Here is a 23,001-nt window from a genome sequence, read left to right on the forward strand (position 1 = left end):
GTAATTATGTATCTCTGTCCGCTTTGGAATATATCTCTTTAATATACTATATATGAATACACATAACAGTGCATGCACATATCTACACAGTAGCCAGATACAGTTGAACCTGAATGTTTGCTCACTAATCATGACTCACACAGACAAACATGCACCTTTGGCTTGTCACCCGGTTCCCTCCCAGAAAAAGGATTAAAAGAAAATCTGCAGATGGTAGTCTAACTACCACATACTGATGGACCTATAGACAGTTGTTCTGGGAAAAACACTTTCAGACCGTGTCCATATAGGATTCAAAATAATAGTGATACAGTGAAGTATCACAAGTGCCTTGCTTGTTTAATATATGATTCAAAATCTGTTAGTTTGAACCAGTGTTTTCACACCAACAGGTTTGATCATCTATTCATCAGCCACTGACAACAAACATAAAACAAACAGATTATATGCTCCAGCTTTGTTTCCCTTCTGACTTTGTACACATTTATTGGCCTATTTATCCATGTGATGGTGAGTGAGAGGAGCATACAAAGAGCAATGTTGTCTTTTGGAGGAGTTGGGGTAACTTTGAAGGTTTCTGAAGAGAGAGGCTTGTGATGGAATGGGCCGGGAAGGACTGTGACTTCTCCATTGAGAGTGGAGGGGCACGCTGGATTAGCTTGATTTGCCTGTGAATGGGAGCTTTCCATTATTCTTGTTAGGGAGCTGTCACATCGAACTGAGAAAGTGAAAACCTCCTTTTATCAACCTTTTCCAAGTGAAACTGAACAGGCAATCAATAACTGAATTCAGGCCCAAGGGAAAGTCAAGCAGAATGATATGGGTCTGTTATAAAGAGGGTATTTGTCAAACTGCTAATGGGAAAAAGCAGATAACAGATGTAATTGTGGCTCCAGATGCTGTTTAGTATAACAGAAAACTGAGAATAAAGAAATGAAGTCATAGCACCACAAATAAAATGGGTTCTAGGAATTGTTTAGTACTAGTAATAAAATAATTATTATTATTTAATTACCTCAGTACTACTACTACTACTACTACTACTTGTAGAACTGCCACTACTTCTAATTATAATCATAATATGTATTAATGATAATTTTAAGAACATTTTGTGGTAACAAAACAAGACAAGTGACACAGAATAGTCAAGAAACAGTCAACAGTCCATGCATTTTAATGTCTTCTGCAAAAAAATTTGACACAAACATTACAAACCTTTAAAAGAAAAAGAAAAAAGAAATAGAGCAAATATTTTCCTACATTTAATTGAAAATTCATAATACTTTGATTAGATTTTAAATAAATAGCTTAAGACATTATACACTCATGTATGCATATAGGTATAATTATTGGTAAAATGTCACAAAATATTATATTTATTGATAATATTTGATCATATTATGATTACGATCATTTGGAAATTTGTTCATAATAGAACCCAACCACTATTACAAGACCAAACAAACTCAGAGTGGCTCCGTTTTTATTATATGAATGAGGCCATATTGTTTTGGAGTTTCATTATATTGACCTTATTGTGCCATTGTGCTTGTTCTGACACCATGATAATGCCTGAATACAGAGGGAATTATGCTCTGTATAAATAGATCCCATAGTCAAGGATCACTTCAATTATCCCTCTACACATTGACAACATGAACAGAATAAAAACTAAAGCCTTAGTCCAAGCTGGTCTCAAGGCACTCTTCAAACATTGTTTTGGCCATTGTTGGAGGGGCAGAGGAACATCATCAACATCAATGGTAATAGAGCAAAGAAATACATTCATCTGATACATTAACCTCTTTTATACAAGCAAAGCATTAACTGAGAAAATAAAATAAATGTAAATTGTATAATTATAGCTACTTCAACTAACTACAATTGTTTGCATGTTTATTTGACTTTAATCATGTTGCACACACTGTTTTAAATATTTTTTAAAAGCAATTTTCTATCATATTAAATTGTGCAAATAATTATGGTGAAGGGCTTCCCACATCTGAACCATTCATCAGCAAATTTTCTCATATTGCTGCTCCCAATTTTTACGCTGGATGGAGAAAATGAATCGCATAATTTGGCCTCATCAATCAATTTAGTAATTGACGTCTTAATCATTATACAGTTAATTGAGCACCTTGATTGTTGCCTGTCATTGTTCACGGTACCCAGATACATTGTCCAGCTCCCAGCTTGCACTGGTTTTGGGGAAATATAACAAAAAGCATGAATTTTGTTGCTGTAAAATTCTGTTGTAGTTATACCACACTTCAAAATATTTAGAAAACATTATAAGGCAAAAGGTGATTTTGATTACACATCTTATAAATTGCTGCTGTTTTGGAAAACTAACTCAAAAATAATGGTATAATGATTTTGTTGAGTGCTCTATTCCTGCCAGTAAGAGTATGTGAGGTTTTCATCAGCGTAATTGTCATCCATCCATCTTCTGCACACAGTGAATTGATAACAAGCTATGAAAAATGACTTGTGGCTGTAATGAGTGTCTCACTTCTGAGTGCTAACCAGGTTCATAGCCCTCTGTGGAACAGTAATTCCCTATTTATTCCACTCCACTGTCTTTTCTCCACCTCATATACCCTCTTACCTTCACATTATCATATAATAAATCCGTCTTTCTCAGTGCAGGCAGTCCTGATGTTAGTTAAACACTAAAGGCCCAGGGCCAGGCGACGAAGGCTGCAGAGGCCACGTGCTCCATCTCCTGAAGCCGGGGATAGGTGTAGGTTAGCAGTCAGGCCTCAGGGGGACTGTGGGGTAACAGTCCTTAATTGAGTTACAGAATACTTTAATTGTGACTGTTTCCCACATTACGCTTCACACAGAATATATTCCACCAAGGGGGGAAAAAACCCCACTCAGATCCAGCCCTGGAGTGCAACTGCGAGGCAATTATCATCAAGCACCCCTGCATCTGTGTACAAACAATCCCACAGCTGCTTGGCATTGATACTGTATATGTAGAGAAGAGCGCAGAGAGCACAGGTTGACCCTGGGGCTTTAGTATCGCCTCCAAGACCATGACCTATTCATCTGGGAGGTATTTGTGACACCTACAAACACTCCATCTGTTTACAATTTCAAATGAGCTGTCACATACTGATTACCACAGTGTGTGCTCTTTGTTGATACGGAACATTGTATAAATGTTTGTGTCATTAGGTGCCTACTCTAGCACATGTCTGAAGTGTAAACTCCCACTTGGCCTATATATTCTATTCATACATGTGTAATATGGCACCTCTTTAATAAATAAGTTACCAGAGAAAGGCATAGCCTGCATAAAACCACAAAAGCCTTCTTGCTCCCTTTTCTCCAGTAGTGTTCCTCCTTACATCCTCTTAGCTTTAAGGCTGGAAACACAATTTGAGAGTATCACATATATTCTGTGTTAGCTTGTTGGTAAAGGTGGAACCACCTGCAGGTCAGAGCTTGATTGAAGGGATTAAGATCTAGAATTAACTCAGTAATAATCTACATATACTGTAAATTATACATACAGGCTACAGCATAATTTTTGGGTTTTCACCCCATGGCAAGCATTAAAATAATTTTTATCATTGCTAGATTTTTATGCTTGCAGTCACTGTGGTCCTATGTGTGTCTAGGTGAGGTCAGTGTGTGTGTGTGACCAAAAATGTGAGTGGGCTAGCAAGAGTGAGGGAAAGTGAGTGGGCCTATTTGTGAGAACAGCGTGACTGAGAGGGCCATGCTGGGATATAGGGGAGACGGAGGATGACTTTATGACACCGAGGGGACAGGATGAGGGGCAGAAAGAGAGAAAGCCTGGCGGAGGTGGAGGTGGTGAGGGAAAAGGGGCAGCCTTAGCTGTCAGCTCTGAGGGGCTGCTGGAAGTCTCAGCGGGAGCCCGGCTTGGCCCCTGGGATGCCTTGTCACCACGGCGAGGCCCTGGAATGCATAGACACACAATGAGCTCCCAGGGCTCAGAGGGCACTCCGATTTGATAACCACATTAAAGTCCTAGCAACATCTGTTGTGGTGTAAGAGAAAGACCTACCGGCAGGCTTTAACCCCCCGAAACTGGGATCATTAACCCTCAGCCCTGTGAGAGAAGGGGACAACAGCCCTCTATTTGTCAGCCGCCCTGCACAGGGCTGCGGGGGCTAATATTTTACCAAAAACAGCGTGAGAAGAGAAGCGGCCTGGGGCACCATGGTGAGTGCCCCTTCACCCCTTACTCACATGTTAGAGGTAAAATACTATCTGTTTTACTTTATAGATTTAAAGAATAAAAATACATAACTGCCCAAGTAGAGGTCTTCGGTGTGTGTTACTGATTTACATGATATTGATCAAACAGCTGCACTTGTCTCATTTATTTAAGTTTGTATTATGCACATAATTCAAAATTGGGCTGGAGTCAAATTCCTTGTATTTTTGAAATACTTGGCAATAAGGGTTATGCTTATAATTCAAAAAGTAAACATTACAATTAATATTGCAATGGCCAAAAACATCTTAATAAAAATCAAATAAAAGAAAACACAGATGGACATCATCTTAGATGTCATGTGTTAGACATTAATGTACACAAAGATGTGTGGTGAGAGGCGAGGGGGTGAAGTTGATTGAGGACGGAGAAATAACAGGTGTCCTGTCACAAAGACATGTCTCAGGCTCCAGGATGCTCTGGTGCTTCATGGGTCAGCGCCAAGCCTCATCCACCTCCACAGGTTTCAAAGCATAGGCCACCTCTCTGTAATGAATAATTAAGGAAACAAAAGGCCCCGGGGGGGTGAGAGGGTGGAGGAGGGGGGAAGCTTTGGAGGGCCTAATGTAACTAGGCCAGATGCAATGAAGAGAGCTGAGGTTTTTGCCCCTGTGCTTCATAGAAAACATCATCCTAAATGTATTCCCCTGGAGATGAGGGCCTGCAGGAGGTGCCCCCAATGCACAGGGTCCTCAAGTGCCTCCACACAAGTAATCCCATTCACTGCAGCTCATTACATGGGCAATTAGGTGCTGGGGTGGAGGAGTGGGGTGGGACGGGGAGGATGATAGCAAAGAAGTGTATACATGTGTGTGTAAGTGTATGGGGGGTAACGAAGGCCCATCATTGGGTTTTAAGGATTGAAACCCCCACCAATCCAATTCTCACTCACCCAGCTTCGCCCTTGCTAGCCGAGCCACCCCCTCCCTGCTCCTTCACCTGGGCTGGGTCTCTGCGGACACCTGCCTCTCCTAATGAAGATCCATGGCTTCATTTCCATTTCTGGAGTCATATCAGAGACTGCAAAGCACAAAACAGGCCTGTTTCCTCAGAGGCCTGGAGAGCCGGATAGAATGACACGGCTAAGTGCTCTGGCAGAGCAGGGCAGCTGCGGAGCCTGAAAATGGGATTTGGTTGGGGGTTCTGAAGTGGGGGGCTCGGGTGGAGAGGACCTGATGTTTGGATTGGCCACAATGGTAGCCGTGTGCTACCTCAGCAGCTTCTCTGCGCTAATGAGGCTTTCTGTGGAGATGGAAGAGGAGAGGAGAGGGTGTGAGGAGGTGCAGAAGAGGAGAACACAGTAGTGTACCACTACACACTTACCTCACCACCTCTGCTGATAACAGCTACACAAACTCTTGAAGACACACACCAAAAATCTTCTGTAACACACAGAGAGCACACACACATTTACTCTCTCATATACACACACAGGTATCAACTCTCACATAACATTTACATAATAACACTTTGTTGTTTGACTAGCTGACATGGCTATAAATGGTTTTAGTATGATTACTCAAATATTTTAAAACAGTTGAATATGTGTTTATTTATCTTTTCTTTTACACATTTAATAATTAAAATGGGGAAAACATATCAAATTGCGTCATGTCTAATCAGAAATGTTCAGGTGTCAGACATCGATGCTCAAAACTTTCTGTAAAATCTGTATTTATGCTATAAAAATAATGATTTCTCGGTACCAGCCCTAAGCTCATTACCCCTCGTGCATCAAGCATGTGCATGTCTTTCAGTACAGTGGTCGAGGCTGTGCTTGTTAACATGTTCTAGCTCACTGACTCTCAGCATGTGGGGGCAGGGCCTTAGAGCTGAGCCAGGTGAGGAAGAGGAAGTGAGAAGGAAAACAAACAAGTTGATACTTCAGCCACATCACAGCTGCCTGCTCCAGTGTCACACCAAAAAGAAAAAGTGTCCTAATACTACAGCTCATTTTCATCACCATACTTGGGAAACATAACCGGTCCATGTTAGGTCATAAAGCAGCACCAGGACAATGCTGATCATTTGTCAACAGTAGGAATAATATTAGTAAGAAAAAGACTCACTAGAACCAGAAGAAAGCAGCAAAGTTAGGCAACAAGTCAGCCACTTCCAACACATAGCTCTGATGAGAGGGAATAAAGTAATTCAGGAGAAATGATCAAATCTGAAGAAAAGCTCAAATACCTCTGGAACATGACTTGAAGATGATGTCCTCTTTAGCAACCATGTAAAAACAAAACAGGTAAGAGCATGAAGCATAAAGTTAACCTGTTTGCATGTGTGTGCAGGGGTGGAGCCTGAAGGGAGGTGGCGGCGGTGGGGTTAGGTAGGTAAGGATTGTGTATGGTGTCATTTTGCCTCTGCACTCACCTGGAACAGAGCACTTCCCCTCACTGAGTCTTATCAGTTTCTAAAGGAAATACCTGCTGCAGGTAAACACGACCCTTCGACCCCTCGTCCATCCACTTTGCCCCACTCTCAGCAGCCCATGTCCCTGTTCTGAGTTTGTCCCGGCCTAAATCCAAGCAGCCAGCTCTGAGCCTAACCTCAGCACTCAGACCTGAGTCTGACCAGGTCTTCTGACAATGCTCTGGCCCCTGCCCCAGCCACCTTAGATGTTGTTCTTCATGCACCAGTGAGGAAACTTTTATCCCCTCCACCTCCCTCCTCCTCCTCCATCCCCCTCATCCCTCTGTCTCAAATTTAATCTTATCTACATATCACCAGGTGTAACCAAATACCCTTCTTATCAGTCAAGGTGTCTTGAGCTCTGTTTAGCATTGTCACAGGAGTGATTTATTCAGGGGAAACTGAATATAAATGTGTCATATGTCACAAGAATTGTGCGGTATTTGTGATGGAAGTTGGCTTCATTAGAATATGAGAAATATGATGAATTTTCAGTGATCATATTAAAGAATGATTGTAATTAAAATGGAGACTTGGTCTACTTTTAATGACTTTGGAGTGTAATTAATTTTTCTACAGTATCTATAACAAAGTTTCTAATAAATGTGGGGGTGGTGATTTATTTTTAATTACTTCCTTATGAATTTTGAAATAAGAGTTTTTCTGTGAAATATGACATAGCCAGTGATCATAGTTGAGTAAATGCCACACCGTGCTCATTTTACAGATGACACATTTGCATGCACATGCTTGGGCACCCGTGCGTGCAAACAAATTCATATACATACATGCCTTTTCCACACATTGTCTGGTGAAAGGGGTTGACACAATAAAATCCTTACATAGCTGCAGATTTACAAAATGACTTTTTTTTTTTACCAGGGAAACATTCAGGTGAGGTTTTCAGCCTGTCTTGCAAGGGAGCCCTGGAAAAGATTTCAAAATAAGTCTAAAAAACAATGTCCCCTTTCATATTTTCTAAAATAAATGGATGTATCATCCCAAATAGTTGAAGTTGCTGTACTGTGTGTTTGAACTTGTTTTCCCAGTCCAGCAGTGGTGTCACTAGAAAAATGAGAAAGAGGGAGGAAGAAACATTGCGCATACTCTTGGTAAAGGAACCATCTCCTAGAGGACAGCTGGCCCTGTTCGAAGAAAGAAATCCCACAATCCCCTGTCCGCCTCCAGGACAGAGGTCCAAGCCACAGGGTGCTGCAGCACAGGCCATCATGGCCATCCCTGCACCACCTTCCTCCCCACCACCACCTCCTCAGGGTCAGGGTTAGTTACTCTCTCACCTCTGGGCCACCTACATCTCTCCTTCTCCCAACCCCCCTGCCCCTTCCCCACTGTCACCTGAGCCACACAGGTAAATGCTTGACTTTATTTGATGGATGCGGTTTCCCACGGTGACAGTGATGTATGCAGGGCCAGACCCCCCACCCCCCCACCCCAGTGAAGTCTGGAGCTGGAGTGGTGATTTTGCGCTGATAACCTCCTTAGTGCACCACTTCTTGGCTGGGATGAAGGAGACGGGAGAGGACAAGACGTCCTGTGTGACACACCTGTGTGTACGCCTCATCAGACTGAAACAAAGAGGGCTCCATGCTGAAACCAGTACATCACACCCACCAAACTAACATACTTAGAGATGGGTGGATGTGATGACATATACACTACCAGACAAAAGTCTGGACACACTTTTCCTTTGAGGTGAATGTGAAACTGTGTCCATAAGGTTTCCAACTCATTCCATGAAGTCATACAATATCTATTCATAAATAAATTTAACACAAGTAAAGTAAGTATACTGCTGGCACACAGCCATAGTACACATTATGAGAAGGTTAAGGTCTGCTTCATTCAAGTATCCCCAAACCACACCTTAATTAACAAAAAATGATGTTTTTGTTCTTTATCTATGACAACCCCTCCCACTATCTCCTTCTCTCTCCTCCCCATTATTAGCAGATAGCGCTACATTAGAGATAAGCAGGACAATGACTGGGTGAAGGCCTGGATCACAGTTGCTTCCTATCTCTCACTTCATCTGCAGCCTGTGGTGTCTCTGTCAGAGAGTGTTGTTAAACCAAGTCAAACACTCAAACATCCTGTGGCATCACCCTGCCTATATAGTCCATAGTGCCACACCCCTGCAACACAGGCAAACACACACGTACATGCATGCACACACACACACACACACACACACACACACACACACACACACACACACACACACCTACACCTACACTTACACCTCCTTTATAGCAGTTCACACTTGGCTGGGGCCCAAATACTGTGGAGAGTTCACAGGCCAAGGGATGCGATTTCTCTTGGAAAACTTGAAATATGGGAGATTTATACTCACACCAATCCTAAATATTGATTATATAAAAGTCAGAGGACAGTATACATGATGCAAAAAAAAGCAAGTTTGCAATTTGATAGTTTCTGCTGAAACCTCAGAACAGGCCACATTCAAATATTCCAGTAAATTAACACATTTAAAATAATGCCTCTGTTTATATTGTAACGTATCAACAAAAATATTCTGTGTGGCTTATTTTGACCAGGTTTCATCAGCAGTAGCCCTCAAAAGACTTACACGCTTGCACACACACATGCACATGCAAACATATACACACAGACACACACACACACATACACACACCTCATCTGTGAAGGGAGGAAGCCCTGGTGCAGGCAGGTTAATATCAGGAGCACTTGACAACAATGGTGTGTTATGAGGTGCTGCAGCGGTAATAAGGTCTTTGTTGGGACTTTAGAGCGCAGCCACATCACATCATTACTCATCCTGGGAGACCAGTTGCCAGTCGGCATGGCAACTGGGACTTGGCTGAGGCCAGAAGCAAGACCAGAATCTAAATGCTTGGAGAGGGAACACACATACAAAGGATGTTCTAACAGAGGGAAAAAGTTTCCGCAAGTGAAAGTGGCCACAGTGACCCCAGACCACAACCTCGGAGATGGGATAAAGTTGATCTAAAACCCTGAAAGTTTAAATAAAATGACATCTTTACAGGAAAGTCTACCTTAAATCTTAATCTAATAATTTTCACACTGCATTTTATAGCACTTTATCACTCAAGATAAATTTTTGAGTAATTTAGAAAAACTAATAGTTATACAAGAAATAGATTCAGTTCTGTACTCTTTCATTTACATCTACACACTTTCTCTGTGTGTGAATGGACAGATTGGGAGGGGACAGTGCAGTTAGTGGAGGTATGCAGCGGTGTGAGAGTTTTATCCTGCAGGTTGTTGGGTGAGTTGGGCCAGTGTGGAGCGGTCAGCAGCTGCTGCCTGGCCTAGGTCCCATAGTTCCCAGGCTAGGGGATTGACAGGCCAGTAATAAAATCAGGCGCCCTGGTTGGGCTGTGTGCGGCCCATTGTTCCCCCAGTAAGGCCCGCGGCTGCTGTTTACTTTCTCCCATATGCATTATTCAACGGCACAGGAGCTCCCGGAGAAAGGGGCCCCATTCAGGGATCCTCTTGCCCTTGTTTTGTTTTGCTAATTTTGAATTAAAATAAACCATCTCTCGTCAGTGCCATAGCTGAGTGGGGAATGAGAGAGGGACACTGTCCCTGCCATTTGGGCCATCTCAGGAGATTAGACTGAATGTATAAATGAGAGTAAAGTGGGATGTATCACTTATATCATCAGTGATATATTTTTCTATAGCAGGATTTAAATGGAGACAATGAAAGTGGTTGCTGTTTCACTTGAGAGCATACGCTCACCTCTTGTGTTATTGTTGTTGAACATGTCCCCCAGGATGACCTACATTTTTTTTTAAGGATTAGGTATGATAAACACAAATGGTTAGATTTATTTTCAATCAGCCAATAGGTGCAGTTTTGTTCTACTGAAACACATTGGTAATTCTACCCTTTCTAACAGGAGGATTCCCATATGCTAGGGGAAAGTGTGAACTAATCACAAAGACAATGACTTTTCAATAATGACTCCTAGAGGTCATTAAATGAAGCTAACCAGGGCAGCCTGGACTAATCAATAAGTCCCGTGATGGCTCCTTTTTAGTTGCCTCTTTCACACAGAAGGGGGCTGTGCCAACCTTGTGAAGTGTGGAGACAGATGCAGTGACAGTAGAGAAGTACCAGAGTTAAAGATTCACCACACATCTGTCACTTCAGCCGAGGCAGCAGCTCATAGCCTGCCCCTGGTGATGGCCTGCCTGGCTGCCGCCATGCCTACCTGTGACTGGGGTTTAGTCTGTTGCTATGCTTGACCATCTGCCTCTCCTTCAGAGCCTCCGTTTGCCTTATTGCCTACATGTTCCTCCAGTTCCTTAAAGTTTCCCATTCTTTTTCAGTTTTCTTATGTGAATCCCCTCTAACACACTCATGACACACACAAACACCTGATATCCAACATCCTCCTCTAAAATTACCTCTTGAAAAAATTCTGGAAAGCAGTCCTATTTGGCTGGCTCCCAAAGCCCTCACTCTCGCTACCTGTCAGATGCTGATAATTAGAGTTTAGCAGCAACCTGTTGTAGCCTGTTTTGGGCCTAACAGCAGCCAACATTCATTGAACAAAGTCATTTACCAAAGCATTTGCAGTGCATGTAAGTCATCCTCTACACTGTCAACTGAGGACTGGCTCCTATCTGTAAAGATAAATGGTTTTATTCTGGTGGCAGATCCACGCTAGCCCGTTAGTGCCTGGTAAGTGGGGATGTGAATGTGGAGGGCCTCTTGTCTTGGCTGGACACAGCCTGTTCCCCTGCTGGGTGCAGGTGAGCTCTCAATGCAGCCCTCAGCACCTGCCCTCTTTGTTCCCTTGTTGAGGTCTGTCTGGCTCTCGTAAACCCAGCAGCGCAAGGCCTAGTAAAAGCCATGCTGCTGCCAGGGCATTGTGTGGGGCCCCCTTGGCTCCCAGGGTGACCCCACCAGTCAGTGAGAGAGCCTGATTTAGCACCCACAGTCAACTAATGCACAAACTTCTAGCACATGTAGGTATTTACATTAAGACAAACAAATACATAAAAAAAACACAAGCACATATGTGAATGAACAAACACAGAGACATAGAGAAGCGTCTCCAGAGCTGTAGGATGTGTCTACCTGGAGAGACGTTTCAATACAACTGTCCGCTCACTGCCGTCTCTCAGTCATTTCTCATTCTTAACTGCTCCACATTCAGTACTGAAGAAGGTCCAGTAACCACTACCCGAGTACAAAAACCTGATTTAGAAGGGAAGTTTAAAGCAATTAAAACTGATAATAATCAGCGGTGGAAATGAATAAACTTTATTTACTCAAGTGCTTAACTGAAGTCTGAGGCATTATACTTGAGTGTTTCTACTTCACTATATTGTAGGTAGCAATTATGTACTTTTTATTCCACTACTTTTTTTTTTATTTTTTATATGCAGTTACAAATACTTTGCAGATGAACAATCAACCTGCAAAACATTATGTATGATCATCTTTAAAGAAAGTGATGCTCTGTTGTATATTAAGCGACCCAGTGGCGCATACAGGTGCTAGAAGAAGCTTCACCATCATCATCTACAACTTCAAAATGCTGCGTACATGTTAAGGTGCTACTAATAATGAAACAATCCAGCTTATAACAATAGAACAGAATAACAGACATTTTCATTGTGAGCATTTGTACATTGATGCTTAAGCATATTTTGGTGATAATCCACTTCTCGCAGAAGATCCAAACTTTATCTAATCGACTTCTAATAATGTTAAAAAATGATTTCAGGTGCTTTTTCAAATCAACATTTGTGTGTAATCAGGCCAGTTTATGATCACAGCACAGCTGTCAAGTAACTGTGGCTGTAAATCTGTGGCTCCACTCATTATTGTAGTGCTACATAATTTATTCTACACAGTAAGACTTCTGGTTGTTTTGATAAAAACTTGGGGTTAAGACACAATAAATACCTTTGCACTTAAGAGACTGTCTAACAACATATCACCAAAGATATTTTAGTAAGTACTTCTTAAGTATAAGGCTGCAATCTGTGTATAGGAGGGTTTGTTGAAACCTTCACATCAGTCTGAGTGACAAACACTGTGTCCCAAACCTGATAAAGCAGTTCAATGGCCATGGGAGGTCAATGATTGCACAGAAATAAGCCCCACATTAATGTTTAATTCATATGATTTTCCTGGATATGAAATCTTACTGATAAGCTCAAGCAAATTAAGTGGCTGAAAAGAGGGCCATAAGCAGTGTGGTATTGGAGACAGGTCTTTGAGTGAGAGCATCTTAGAAACCAATTACCAGACAAGAAATAGATCATTATTTTTTCTTAGCGGATTGGGTGGGGGGGGGGCAAAGGTGGCTGCTAAAAGGAAGGGAGGGTTTTCTAGATTGAGGAGGGAGGGCACAACAAAGACATAATCATCTAACCTCAACTTTTCCTATGCAACTTTCAGATTTTAATTTGCCGTCTGTGAAGTGGTACCTAATTTACTTTCGCCTCATCCCTTCAATGCGCCATTGTTGCCGCGGCGGAGATTCAGAGCTTCCTCTCTTAGCTCACCTCAGCGTGAAATTGGTTTAATGAAGCTGAAAGGTATGAGGGTCTCACAACACTGTGGATTCCAGTGACACTGCTTGATCCACCCACCCCTCCTATCACTGCCTCCTCCTCCCCTCGGCCAAACTCTCTGCACACTCGCATTACAGTGCCAATTTATAACACACCCCACAAAAGTTTCCTATCTCACACATTACATCAGTGCATATTACTGTCCCATTGAGAGCGTTAACTCTCAGGCAAACACTGGAGGAAAAAAGTGACTCACTGATCAGTTTGGGTATTTGGCACGCATGAGGCATTTCAAATTATCAGTTAACACTTGAATTAAAATGGGCCGATACTTGGCTGGTAAGAGGAAAATAGTTTTAAAAATTAAAGAGAAATAAAGAAAACAAGGTGAAGCAAATATGTAAAGGGAAGAACTGATAGAAACGAAGAGATGAAACTAATCGGAGAGAAGTCCTGCCCATTTTTCCCACCTCTTCCAATCTGACCCTGTGAAAGGTATTCTCTTGTTACCTGTCCTCCTGGGTGTGGTTTCTAATGGGAATGGAAAGGAAGTCTTGTGGCATTACTGTGTGTGTGTGAGTGTGTGTGTTACACTAATATGATCCCCTCAAGTCATATCACTTACTTCTTCTTGTCCCTTTTTGGGACAACTGAATGGAAATGTACCCGTAACTGTATATTCCAGCCTGTACCACTCATTTCTGGTTTGAGGCTCAGTTTGGAGATGTTGGTTTGTGGAAAAAAACAAGAAAGAATGTGTGTAAGGAAACAGCAGGATGTGTGAATTTCCCTATTGTACTGGCTTCCCATGCCAGATGTGAGGAGGCAGTATAATGAGCAGTAAAACAACAGTCAGGTGCCTACATGGCCTTGCTTGTTTTAATCATTCCTCTTGCTCAGTGTAAATGATCTGGGATAAAATCTGTAACTCACATTCCATGTAAACATGTACTTAGTTTAGCGGAAGCTCATACGAGGTTTCAGAGTCTTTGAGTTGAGCAGGAAAACACTGTCCATGTAAACACAAAGGGGATGTATGATTCTGAAAAAACTAACTTTGAAAAATATTCACTTGACTTAACTCTGAGTCATATTAGCATCATATAACGAATTTGCCACACACACAAAAAAAACAACACACTGAACAGGGCCGCTACAAACAGGAGGAATGATTACATCATCACTTTTAATGTTCATGCAGGCACCTGACTATTATTTTCAGACAGACTCAAACAGTTGTGAACTTAATGCAAAGAGACAAAAAGGTCAACACAGGGGGACAGAGACCAAATTTAAAAACTTTAAGAGAAAGAGATTAGCCTCAAGGCACAGGGCTGGTGTACAAAGGTTTCTTTGCACTGTAATGACACGGACATTATGCTGAACTTTGGCTGCTGTAATTCAAAAAGAACGACCACTTTCACTGCTGTGGAGCTCCGGCCAGCAGCATGCACTGCTGTTTGTCTTTCAAGTGCCATTGTGGGTGAGGCCACTAGTGTATAAAAAGTGCCTGTTACAACTTTCCATTCACTGTGGGATTGTGAAACTCACAAAGGAATGTCAAATTACCGCACTACGATTTTGTGCAATTTAGGATGTCCCACCATCATCTGGTCAGAGTTGGCAAATGAGTTTTTAAACACCTTCTTGTCTCCTGTGATTTCACAGCCTCTTTTAGTGACAGCATAAGAGTGGTTATGCATATTGAGTATGTATCTCTCTCACTCTTTACACAGAGTAGTGCTAAGCTTTTGTATTTAGCTTCATCCCAAGCTAAAACCTGATCTGCAGTGGACACAGACTGGGAAGATTACACCTGAACAGAACCACGGGAGTGCTATCTTTTACAGGTAATTACTCAATTATCAGTAAACACTGTCACTAGAGACACAATGCCACAGAGGAGATCACACAAACTACTGAATGATTCACTTTAGCACCACAACAACATACATCCACAAAGAAGAGAGCCATATGAAGAAAGGAAAAAGTCATCATACCCACTTGTCAACATATTCTTTTTGGATGTTACAATTTAAGGCAGCCATGTACATACACTAAGACAGCACATGTTTCTGGCTTCACTTGCTAATTCCTTTGTTGCAATAAAACCAGAGCCTCGGGTCTATGTAATTGACAAATTCCTCTGTATGTATATACTCTGAATGGCTTGCTATAAAACATGACATTTCTCTCATATTAGATATTAAATGCATTACACTGTCAAGCACTGTCTAATCACCTCCCAGGTCCGTACTGGTTTTTACCACTAGTGGGAGCTGGTAAACAGGTGACATGAGGCTCACAGGATCCCCTGCAGGCTCCAAACAAGAACTTTTACAGAGTTAAACAGTATTGAGAACAAACAGTGATTTTATAGATTTGTTTAAAAACACAGACTCTAAGGTAGATAAATAGACAGACACGTTTTCAGGGGGCTGGGTGTTAGGTTACACTGATGGAGGCTGAATGTATGAACAAATCCAGAGGCCTTTCATTAGTTGGTAAACAGTTATGTAGAATTAATAAAGTAAATAGAATGTGACACCTGCCCTGAAATAATGAGCTGTGATAGAACTGACGGAGAGGAGAAAAGCTGTCAGATCTTAGGTTTCTACCTCTAAGGTTTTCTTAATTTAGGTTGTGGTTGCTGGAAAGGGTTAGTCAGAGTGCAGCATCTTCTCGCTCGGAGCATGAAGCCACAGAGGCTTACACACATAACCAAGGATGGAAACCCCATATGGTGTTACCTGCCTGTGGTCCGTGGTAATACACCTGGCCTCAGGCCATGTCCCACAGTCCTTCCCTGTGGTCCTACATACTCACCACAGAAGTTAACACACGATTAGTAAAACACTCTCCTGCACTAGAGCAGCCCTGCAGGCCTCCTAAATCTCCCCTGAGACAAACTACCGGGAAGAATTAGAGGGGAGGAAGGAGGTCTCCTGAAGATTTACAGGCTAACTCCTGTTAATATCACCGGGGAAGAACCACAGGCCTGTGGCTATCAGTGACAACAGCAACCACCTCTTAACCAACACAGCACCATCTCCCAACTACTGGGAGATTTGTAAAAGGGAGGGATAGTGGACGTGCCACTCATGTTTAAAAAAGCAGCTTTAAATCTGTCGTACACACACCTCAGTGGTCTATTAAGAGCTCGTATGGGAGTTATGTAACCTTTACCATCATCCTGTGATGTCTAATGTCCATACATAACACTATGTATATATCTATGCATGCTGGAGACCATAAATCATTTCTTTTTCTTTCAACACTAGTTTTCAAATCAACAAACCATGTCTTTGTCATGTGCATTTATACAACTCATAAAAAAGTTTCTACATACCAACATAGAATTTTTTCACCCTGTGTATTGCATGAAATTAGAAATTGTAGGCATATCTTAGGTATGTTTCCCTATTAGTTAATCAATCCTTAATTCTGGAAAATAAATTGCCTTTTCGGTATACCGAGACTCCATAATGTCAAATGTAATATAGTTTACATCAAATATTAAAATACAATTCCACTATGTACAATATTTGAGACTCCCCATTTTACCTGCTAGCTTATTCCTGTATCTACAATTTTATTGACTATTTTGTATTCTTGTTTTCTGTATTTTGTATTCTTGGGTGATCTTATATTTAGATTAGGTGTTCGTTCTTTAGGTTTTAAACTCTTTACTTAAAAAATTAACTTTGCACTGATATGTTGTTGGTGTTTACTTCTAAAAATAATCTGGCTGCATGTGTGTTTTCACACTGAGCTTGTGTGACTAAACTTCTGTGGCCACTCCTCATTCCAGTTTGCTTCTCTTGAGAATGATCTGGTAAAAACTCTGAAATTTGATTGATCTCATGTTGAGCCTTCATTTTCTTCTAAACTCCTTTTCCCTTTTCTCTGTTTTTTAAATAATACCAATAAATGATGCTCCTTTTTCGACGATTCCTTTCTATAGACATTCAGACTTTGATAGTAAGAAGTTATTACTAATAATCAAATGAAAGTTAAAAATGAATGCTGTAAAAAAAACAGACCGCATTGAGCAACCACACACACCCTTATAAAGTAAGAGTGGATGTTTTAGAGCAATTTTACAAGAGGATGATGAAAAAAAAGTTCAGTTATTGATATAATTATGGAAGTTAGGAGAGAGGATGATACTGGGAAAATCATCCACCCATAAAAACTACAAAAGAATCTTTTGATGTGATATTTCTGATGCTTTTGTGGTTACAGACTAAACACTGTATACCACAAATGTCACCATCATTCAAACACATGCATGAAGTCTGACTCATTCAGATGTCATGAAAATAACCAGAGGTTTAAGAACCCCACTGACTCACATGCCGGATGACTTCTGAAAACCACCACGGCTTAACTTTTGTTATGTGTTAATCCCAAGCTTCTGGGATCATGGCTACTGGTTCTCTGAGATTGAACGTTTCATAAACACCAGCTGATTGAAGCACACTATGAACACATACAGTATACATTTCTGTGAATTCACTCTTACAGCTGTAGAACACATGCATTACTGAATGGAAACGCACATGGGCAGTGACTGGTACTGAATGACAGAAAGGAGGCTCCGAGTCTCAGCTATGACGACGTGAGCCATCTAACAGACGGCCCCGTGTTCAGCAGATAGGCTTACACCCTGGACAGGTATGTACCGTGCAATTACGAGACTACCTCAGAACATGCAATAATTAGTAGGCGAGGTGCTGTACAATTATGTGTGGGACTCTGGTGCAAACAACTCTAAAAAGAGACCACTAGTGACAGGTGTTGAGATTTACATACCCGGACAAATTTTTCCTGCTTTTCAAGTGTGAAGGATGTCCTCTGAGACGAGGGCCATCTCATAGTATGACTCGAGCCACAGTGGGTGTGCCCAAGCATGGGAGAATGTGTGTAGGTGTGCTTACAGTTTTAAAAACAGGACATGCCTGAGAGACAACTGACAAACCGAACATGTAAGTGTGTTTATGTTTGTGTGAAGAAAGAGCATGTGAATGTGACTTGATCATGTGTAGGTCTGACACGCAGCATGAGAGTGTGTAACCACTGTATCGTCAGTGATGCAAAATGCAGGGATGAGAAGAATGTGTGTGTGTTTGTGTGTGCACGCACAGCCCAGGGTCTCAAGCATATGTGAATGGTGGATGTACGGAAATATGAGGAAGCAAAGTATGTTTACATGCTTGAAAACACAGGAGATATGTGTGATTTTTAATGTGTGTGTGTGTGTTTATGTGTGTTTCCATGTGTGTGTTTAGCCATGTCTGCAGGGTGAGGTGGAGGCCAATGCTTTGGCAGCAGGTCTGGCACGTCTTTCAGGCCCAAACCTGCAGAGGAGAGAGAGCGAAAAGAGCGAGAGAGAGGAGAAGCAGAAAGTAAATAGGGGCGAGAGACTGCCTGCCTTCATGTGATATGCTTCACTTTTACCTCACCATCACTAAAAGCTCTTGGCACCGTCAAATACAGGTCCAGCAAACTTATTACCATGTTTTTAAATTGGAATACAGTCATTAATGCATTAAAGAGCAGGGCAGCAATAAAGTACATCACACACCCAACAGTGAGTGACTTCCTATCTACTTCTCGTTTGCATCCAGCTGGGAGGTTAAAGTTTCCACTTGACACAATTTTATGATTTTCTCTTCTTTACACTTCTGTTGAGATTCATACCAACACACTTGTCTTACCTGGGAGAATGAGCAAGCATGTGAGCTTTGTTATGTTTTGTCATTTCAGCCAGGCATATCGCTGTTGATGAACACATTGTATTTCAGCAGTCACGTGTTTCAGGAATGTGTACAAAATGTATCTGTGTTGTTCTTTTTAAAATTTCAGTTTGTTTTCAGTTCCAAAGAGTCAGCTTTGATTTACTTTATTAAACATGCTTGCCACCCATATCACCACCTGGGCCCCTCAGTCTTCAAGTTAGTGTAGTATGATCAAGATTATAGATTACACTTCCAAACTGAGTCAAACCTCTGCTCTGCTGCAGATATTGTTGTAAAAGGATTTCCTGAAGAATATCCAGATAATACCTACACCTACATGAGAATACTTCTAAAAGAGACTATATGTCCCCTAAAGCAATAAATCACTCTACATTGTGACCACAGCATAAAAGTGATGTTGAAGAGTGTATCAACTCCAGAACCTCAAAGGAAATCTCTATTCAGTGGCGATAAAAGAATACCTTAGCCCACTATCGCTGTGGGGCCGGTTACAGAAAGAGAGAATGGATTAAGAGAGAAAACAGAGAGGAGAAAAGTCGAGAGTGTACAGGTGAAGTCCTATGGCTATGGAGGTTTGCTCAGCTGTGCAGTATTCTTTTTGCGCCCCACCCTGTAACCAAAGGCCTGGATATCTTTCCATTTCACTTTTTTCCACCCTCCCTCTCTCTTCATATTTGCACAGGTGAGAGGACAGCAGTCCAATAGGTGTGGGTGGGAGACTTGAAAGTCAGGTTTGCCTGGCTGATGGAAAGAGTTCACCTGCGAGCAGTGGATGGATGAAGTTCGGATGGCGAGGGCCCAGCCAGCCTTTTGTCTGGAGAGACAGACAGCAAACACACAAAAACTGAGGAATCCTGTCAATGAGCAATTCACTCAGAAGATCATCAATCATAATGGCCTGTAACACAGTAGGGGGGATTATATATTACACTGAAATAAGGAGTTGCAGCAGAAAAGACACACATCTGTTTTGAGAAAGACGCACAAGAACATGCGAGATAAAGGGAGAGACCAAATGAAGGGAGGACAGAGAGCAAGAAAGCAGGTAGAGCGGTGCAGGAGCGGTAAGGGTGGGGAGGCTTTGCTCCCAGGGCCAAAAGTTCAGAGTGAGGCAGAGCAAACAGGTAACCCTAGCCACCATGTGCCAGAGTCTCACGTGTTCCCTCCATTGTCTTAACAAGCTGGAGCTCAGGTTTCTGGAGCACCACAAGCTTCCTGGGAGCTAAGGTCCATGCACCACTACCCACCCACCTCCGTACTCGTCCACCCCTCGGACCCCCCGCCCCACCCTGCAAAGGTAAACACACACACAATAAGCAAACACATACATAATACATCTACGCATACACACGTAAGCATTAGACATGCAATTGAGTGCATGCTCAAGCCTGAGAAAATTGTTTCTATCATGCAAAGAAGACAGACACAAAACTGCTCCAACCGAGTGAGCAAATAACGCATCCAAACTCAAGTGAGGACTTTCTTATTAAAGAGAATTACAATGAACCACTCAGCTCTTTTCCTTGGAAAAAAAAAAACTAAAAAAACACACACACACAGTCTAATGGTAGTAACTGGAGGAACGAGTTGTAAATCACCATAATTACCATTACACCCATGTAAAAAAAGCCTTGTTTATTCAGATACACAGGGCGGGATTATCAGACATGAGGATATGTACACTGGAGGCAATTTCCTTCCTTCTCTCTCCATGTCTCTCCCTCTCTCATTCTCTTTCTGTAGAATTCTGAGGAACCTTATTTAATTCATAATGTGGTAGATGAGATGTCTTCCGAATCCAGGATTTTTGCGTCAGGGAGTGACTGAGTTCAAATTCCCTTCTAGTTTCTTGTGCACCATATTGACATTTTCACATTTTATTTACACAGGTTTTATTTAAGTATAGATTATACTCTATTTCCTTTTGGCACCTTCTCACATTCAGTCCAGTGGAATGCATGCATGGCATATATTCTCTCTCTTACCTGTCATTTTTGTATGCAACTAAGTCCTAAAATAAATGAAACATGCCAGTACAGCAAGTATGTTTCAAATTGTTTCCAACAAGTAATTTCTTAAATCTGGTGAGTTTGATTCTAATGCAGCAGCCTGAATTGATCTGTTCTTGTAGCAAAATACTCTCATTGTGTTCTGTTCATGTTTTGTTTACACTCGTGGTGTTCACCGGTGTCTTGCACCCGCATCATCTTTTGGCTTTGTAACTCAACATAATCAAAGAATTTTAATCTAAAACAATGTAATAATCAACAGATGTTTATATTTGCCCTTTACCTTTGTTAGATTACATTACATAAGGGTTAAAACTGTGTTATGCTAATTTTTTGTTAGACAATTGGAAAAAAAAAAATTTACAAATGAAGCAAGGTTTTTCCAACTGCTGATTTTTATTTGAACTTCAATAATTTCAGACATTCAGGACAGTTTGCACAGCACAAGCTGAACACACAGTAACCATTTTGGTTTACACAACACAGCCCCATTGAACACAGGCAAACCTATGCATCACATGAGGGGCAGAGTCTTCTTGAGTGTGTCCTGCATATGTATATCTTGCACTTGATGCATGTATGTGGTGTTTTTCTGTCCTTCTTGGGTCCACACACTCCACAGCGCTTCTGTTGCCTGGTGCTGGCCGCAACCTAGAATAATGAAGAGATAAGAAATTATACTTAGTACCTAGTCTCTCTCTTTCTTCCAAAGCAGGAGTGTCAAACATACAGTATACTGCAACAGCATCACACACTTACCTCAGTCTCTGCAGATTGTGGTTCTGTAGGTCTGGTGGATGGAGCACCAGCATGCTCCTCCCGAATCCTCCTCATGATGGCTACAGAGGCTGGGTTTCTCAGAATTTGCTGTCTTCTCAGGATGTGAGGTGTCACCAGTACCTTTCCCAAATCCTCCATAAAGAAGCGTCTCCTCTGGAGCTTCCTTCTGTTCCACCCTGGGCTCATTGCCATCCAGATGACAAAGGCGTTGTACGCCGAGATGTCCAACATGTTGAAGAAGATCACCAGTGGCCAGCGTAGTGTCCTCCTTTTGCAGCTGTAGGCAGTCACCAGCTTGTCCATGTTGTCCACCCCTCCTTTTGTGGCATTGTAGTCCGTGATGATCTGTGGTATTTGGCCACAGACTTTCCCATCCCTGTGCAGTGTACTCATCAGAACAACATTCTTGCATTTCTTTGGCACATAGGACACCAGGGACGTGTCAGCCGTGTACACAAACTTGGAAGACTTCACAGGCCTGTCCTTTTTAATCAAAAGTTGGGGTGGGAGCTCAGAATTGTTTCTGCGAATAGTTCCCACTATGGTCAGCTTCCTCTTCAGGAGCTCCTGTCCCAGCTTGTGCGAGGTAAAAAAATTGTCGCACGTGATGTTGTGTCCACTGAGCTTCTGAGTCAGGTCCAGGACAACTCTCATCCCTTGATTTATCTCTGGGGCTCCTCCGTCAGGTTTCCCTGTGTAGACTTGTAAGTTCCAAGCATATGAGGTTGCGGCATCACAGGCAGCCCAGATCTTTATGCCATACTTTGCTGGTTTCGATGGCATATACTGCCTAAAGGGGCGGCGGCCCCTAAATGTCATCAGCTGCTCATCAATGGTGACATGAGGCCCAGGGTTGTAAAACATGGGGAGGCGGTGCACCCACTTGTCCCACACTGTCCTGATGGCAGCTAGCGTGCGGTGCAGTGTGCGGTCATTGAAAAGGTGTTCTGATATATGTTCTTCACACAAAATGAGCAAAGGCCATTGAGTCTGAGCTTGAAAAAATAATTACTCGTATCTTTTTTCTTTAGATAAAAAGTGAAAATGGGTGTGACACACACCCGAACAGAACACAACTTACTTTCTCTGTCTGTGTCTCTGTGTTTCAGTCAGTATTAAACTGTTCTCTCTCTCATCCACTGCAAGGACCCAGAAGGGCCCAGACTTGAGGCCTGTGATCCTCATGTTCACTGAACTCACACAGCCTGGAATCACTGTGA

The sequence above is a fragment of the Monopterus albus genome, unplaced genomic scaffold, assembly GCF_001952655.1.
Source record: "Monopterus albus unplaced genomic scaffold, M_albus_1.0 scaffold2.1, whole genome shotgun sequence".
NCBI classification, from domain to species: Eukaryota; Metazoa; Chordata; class Actinopteri; order Synbranchiformes; family Synbranchidae; genus Monopterus; species Monopterus albus.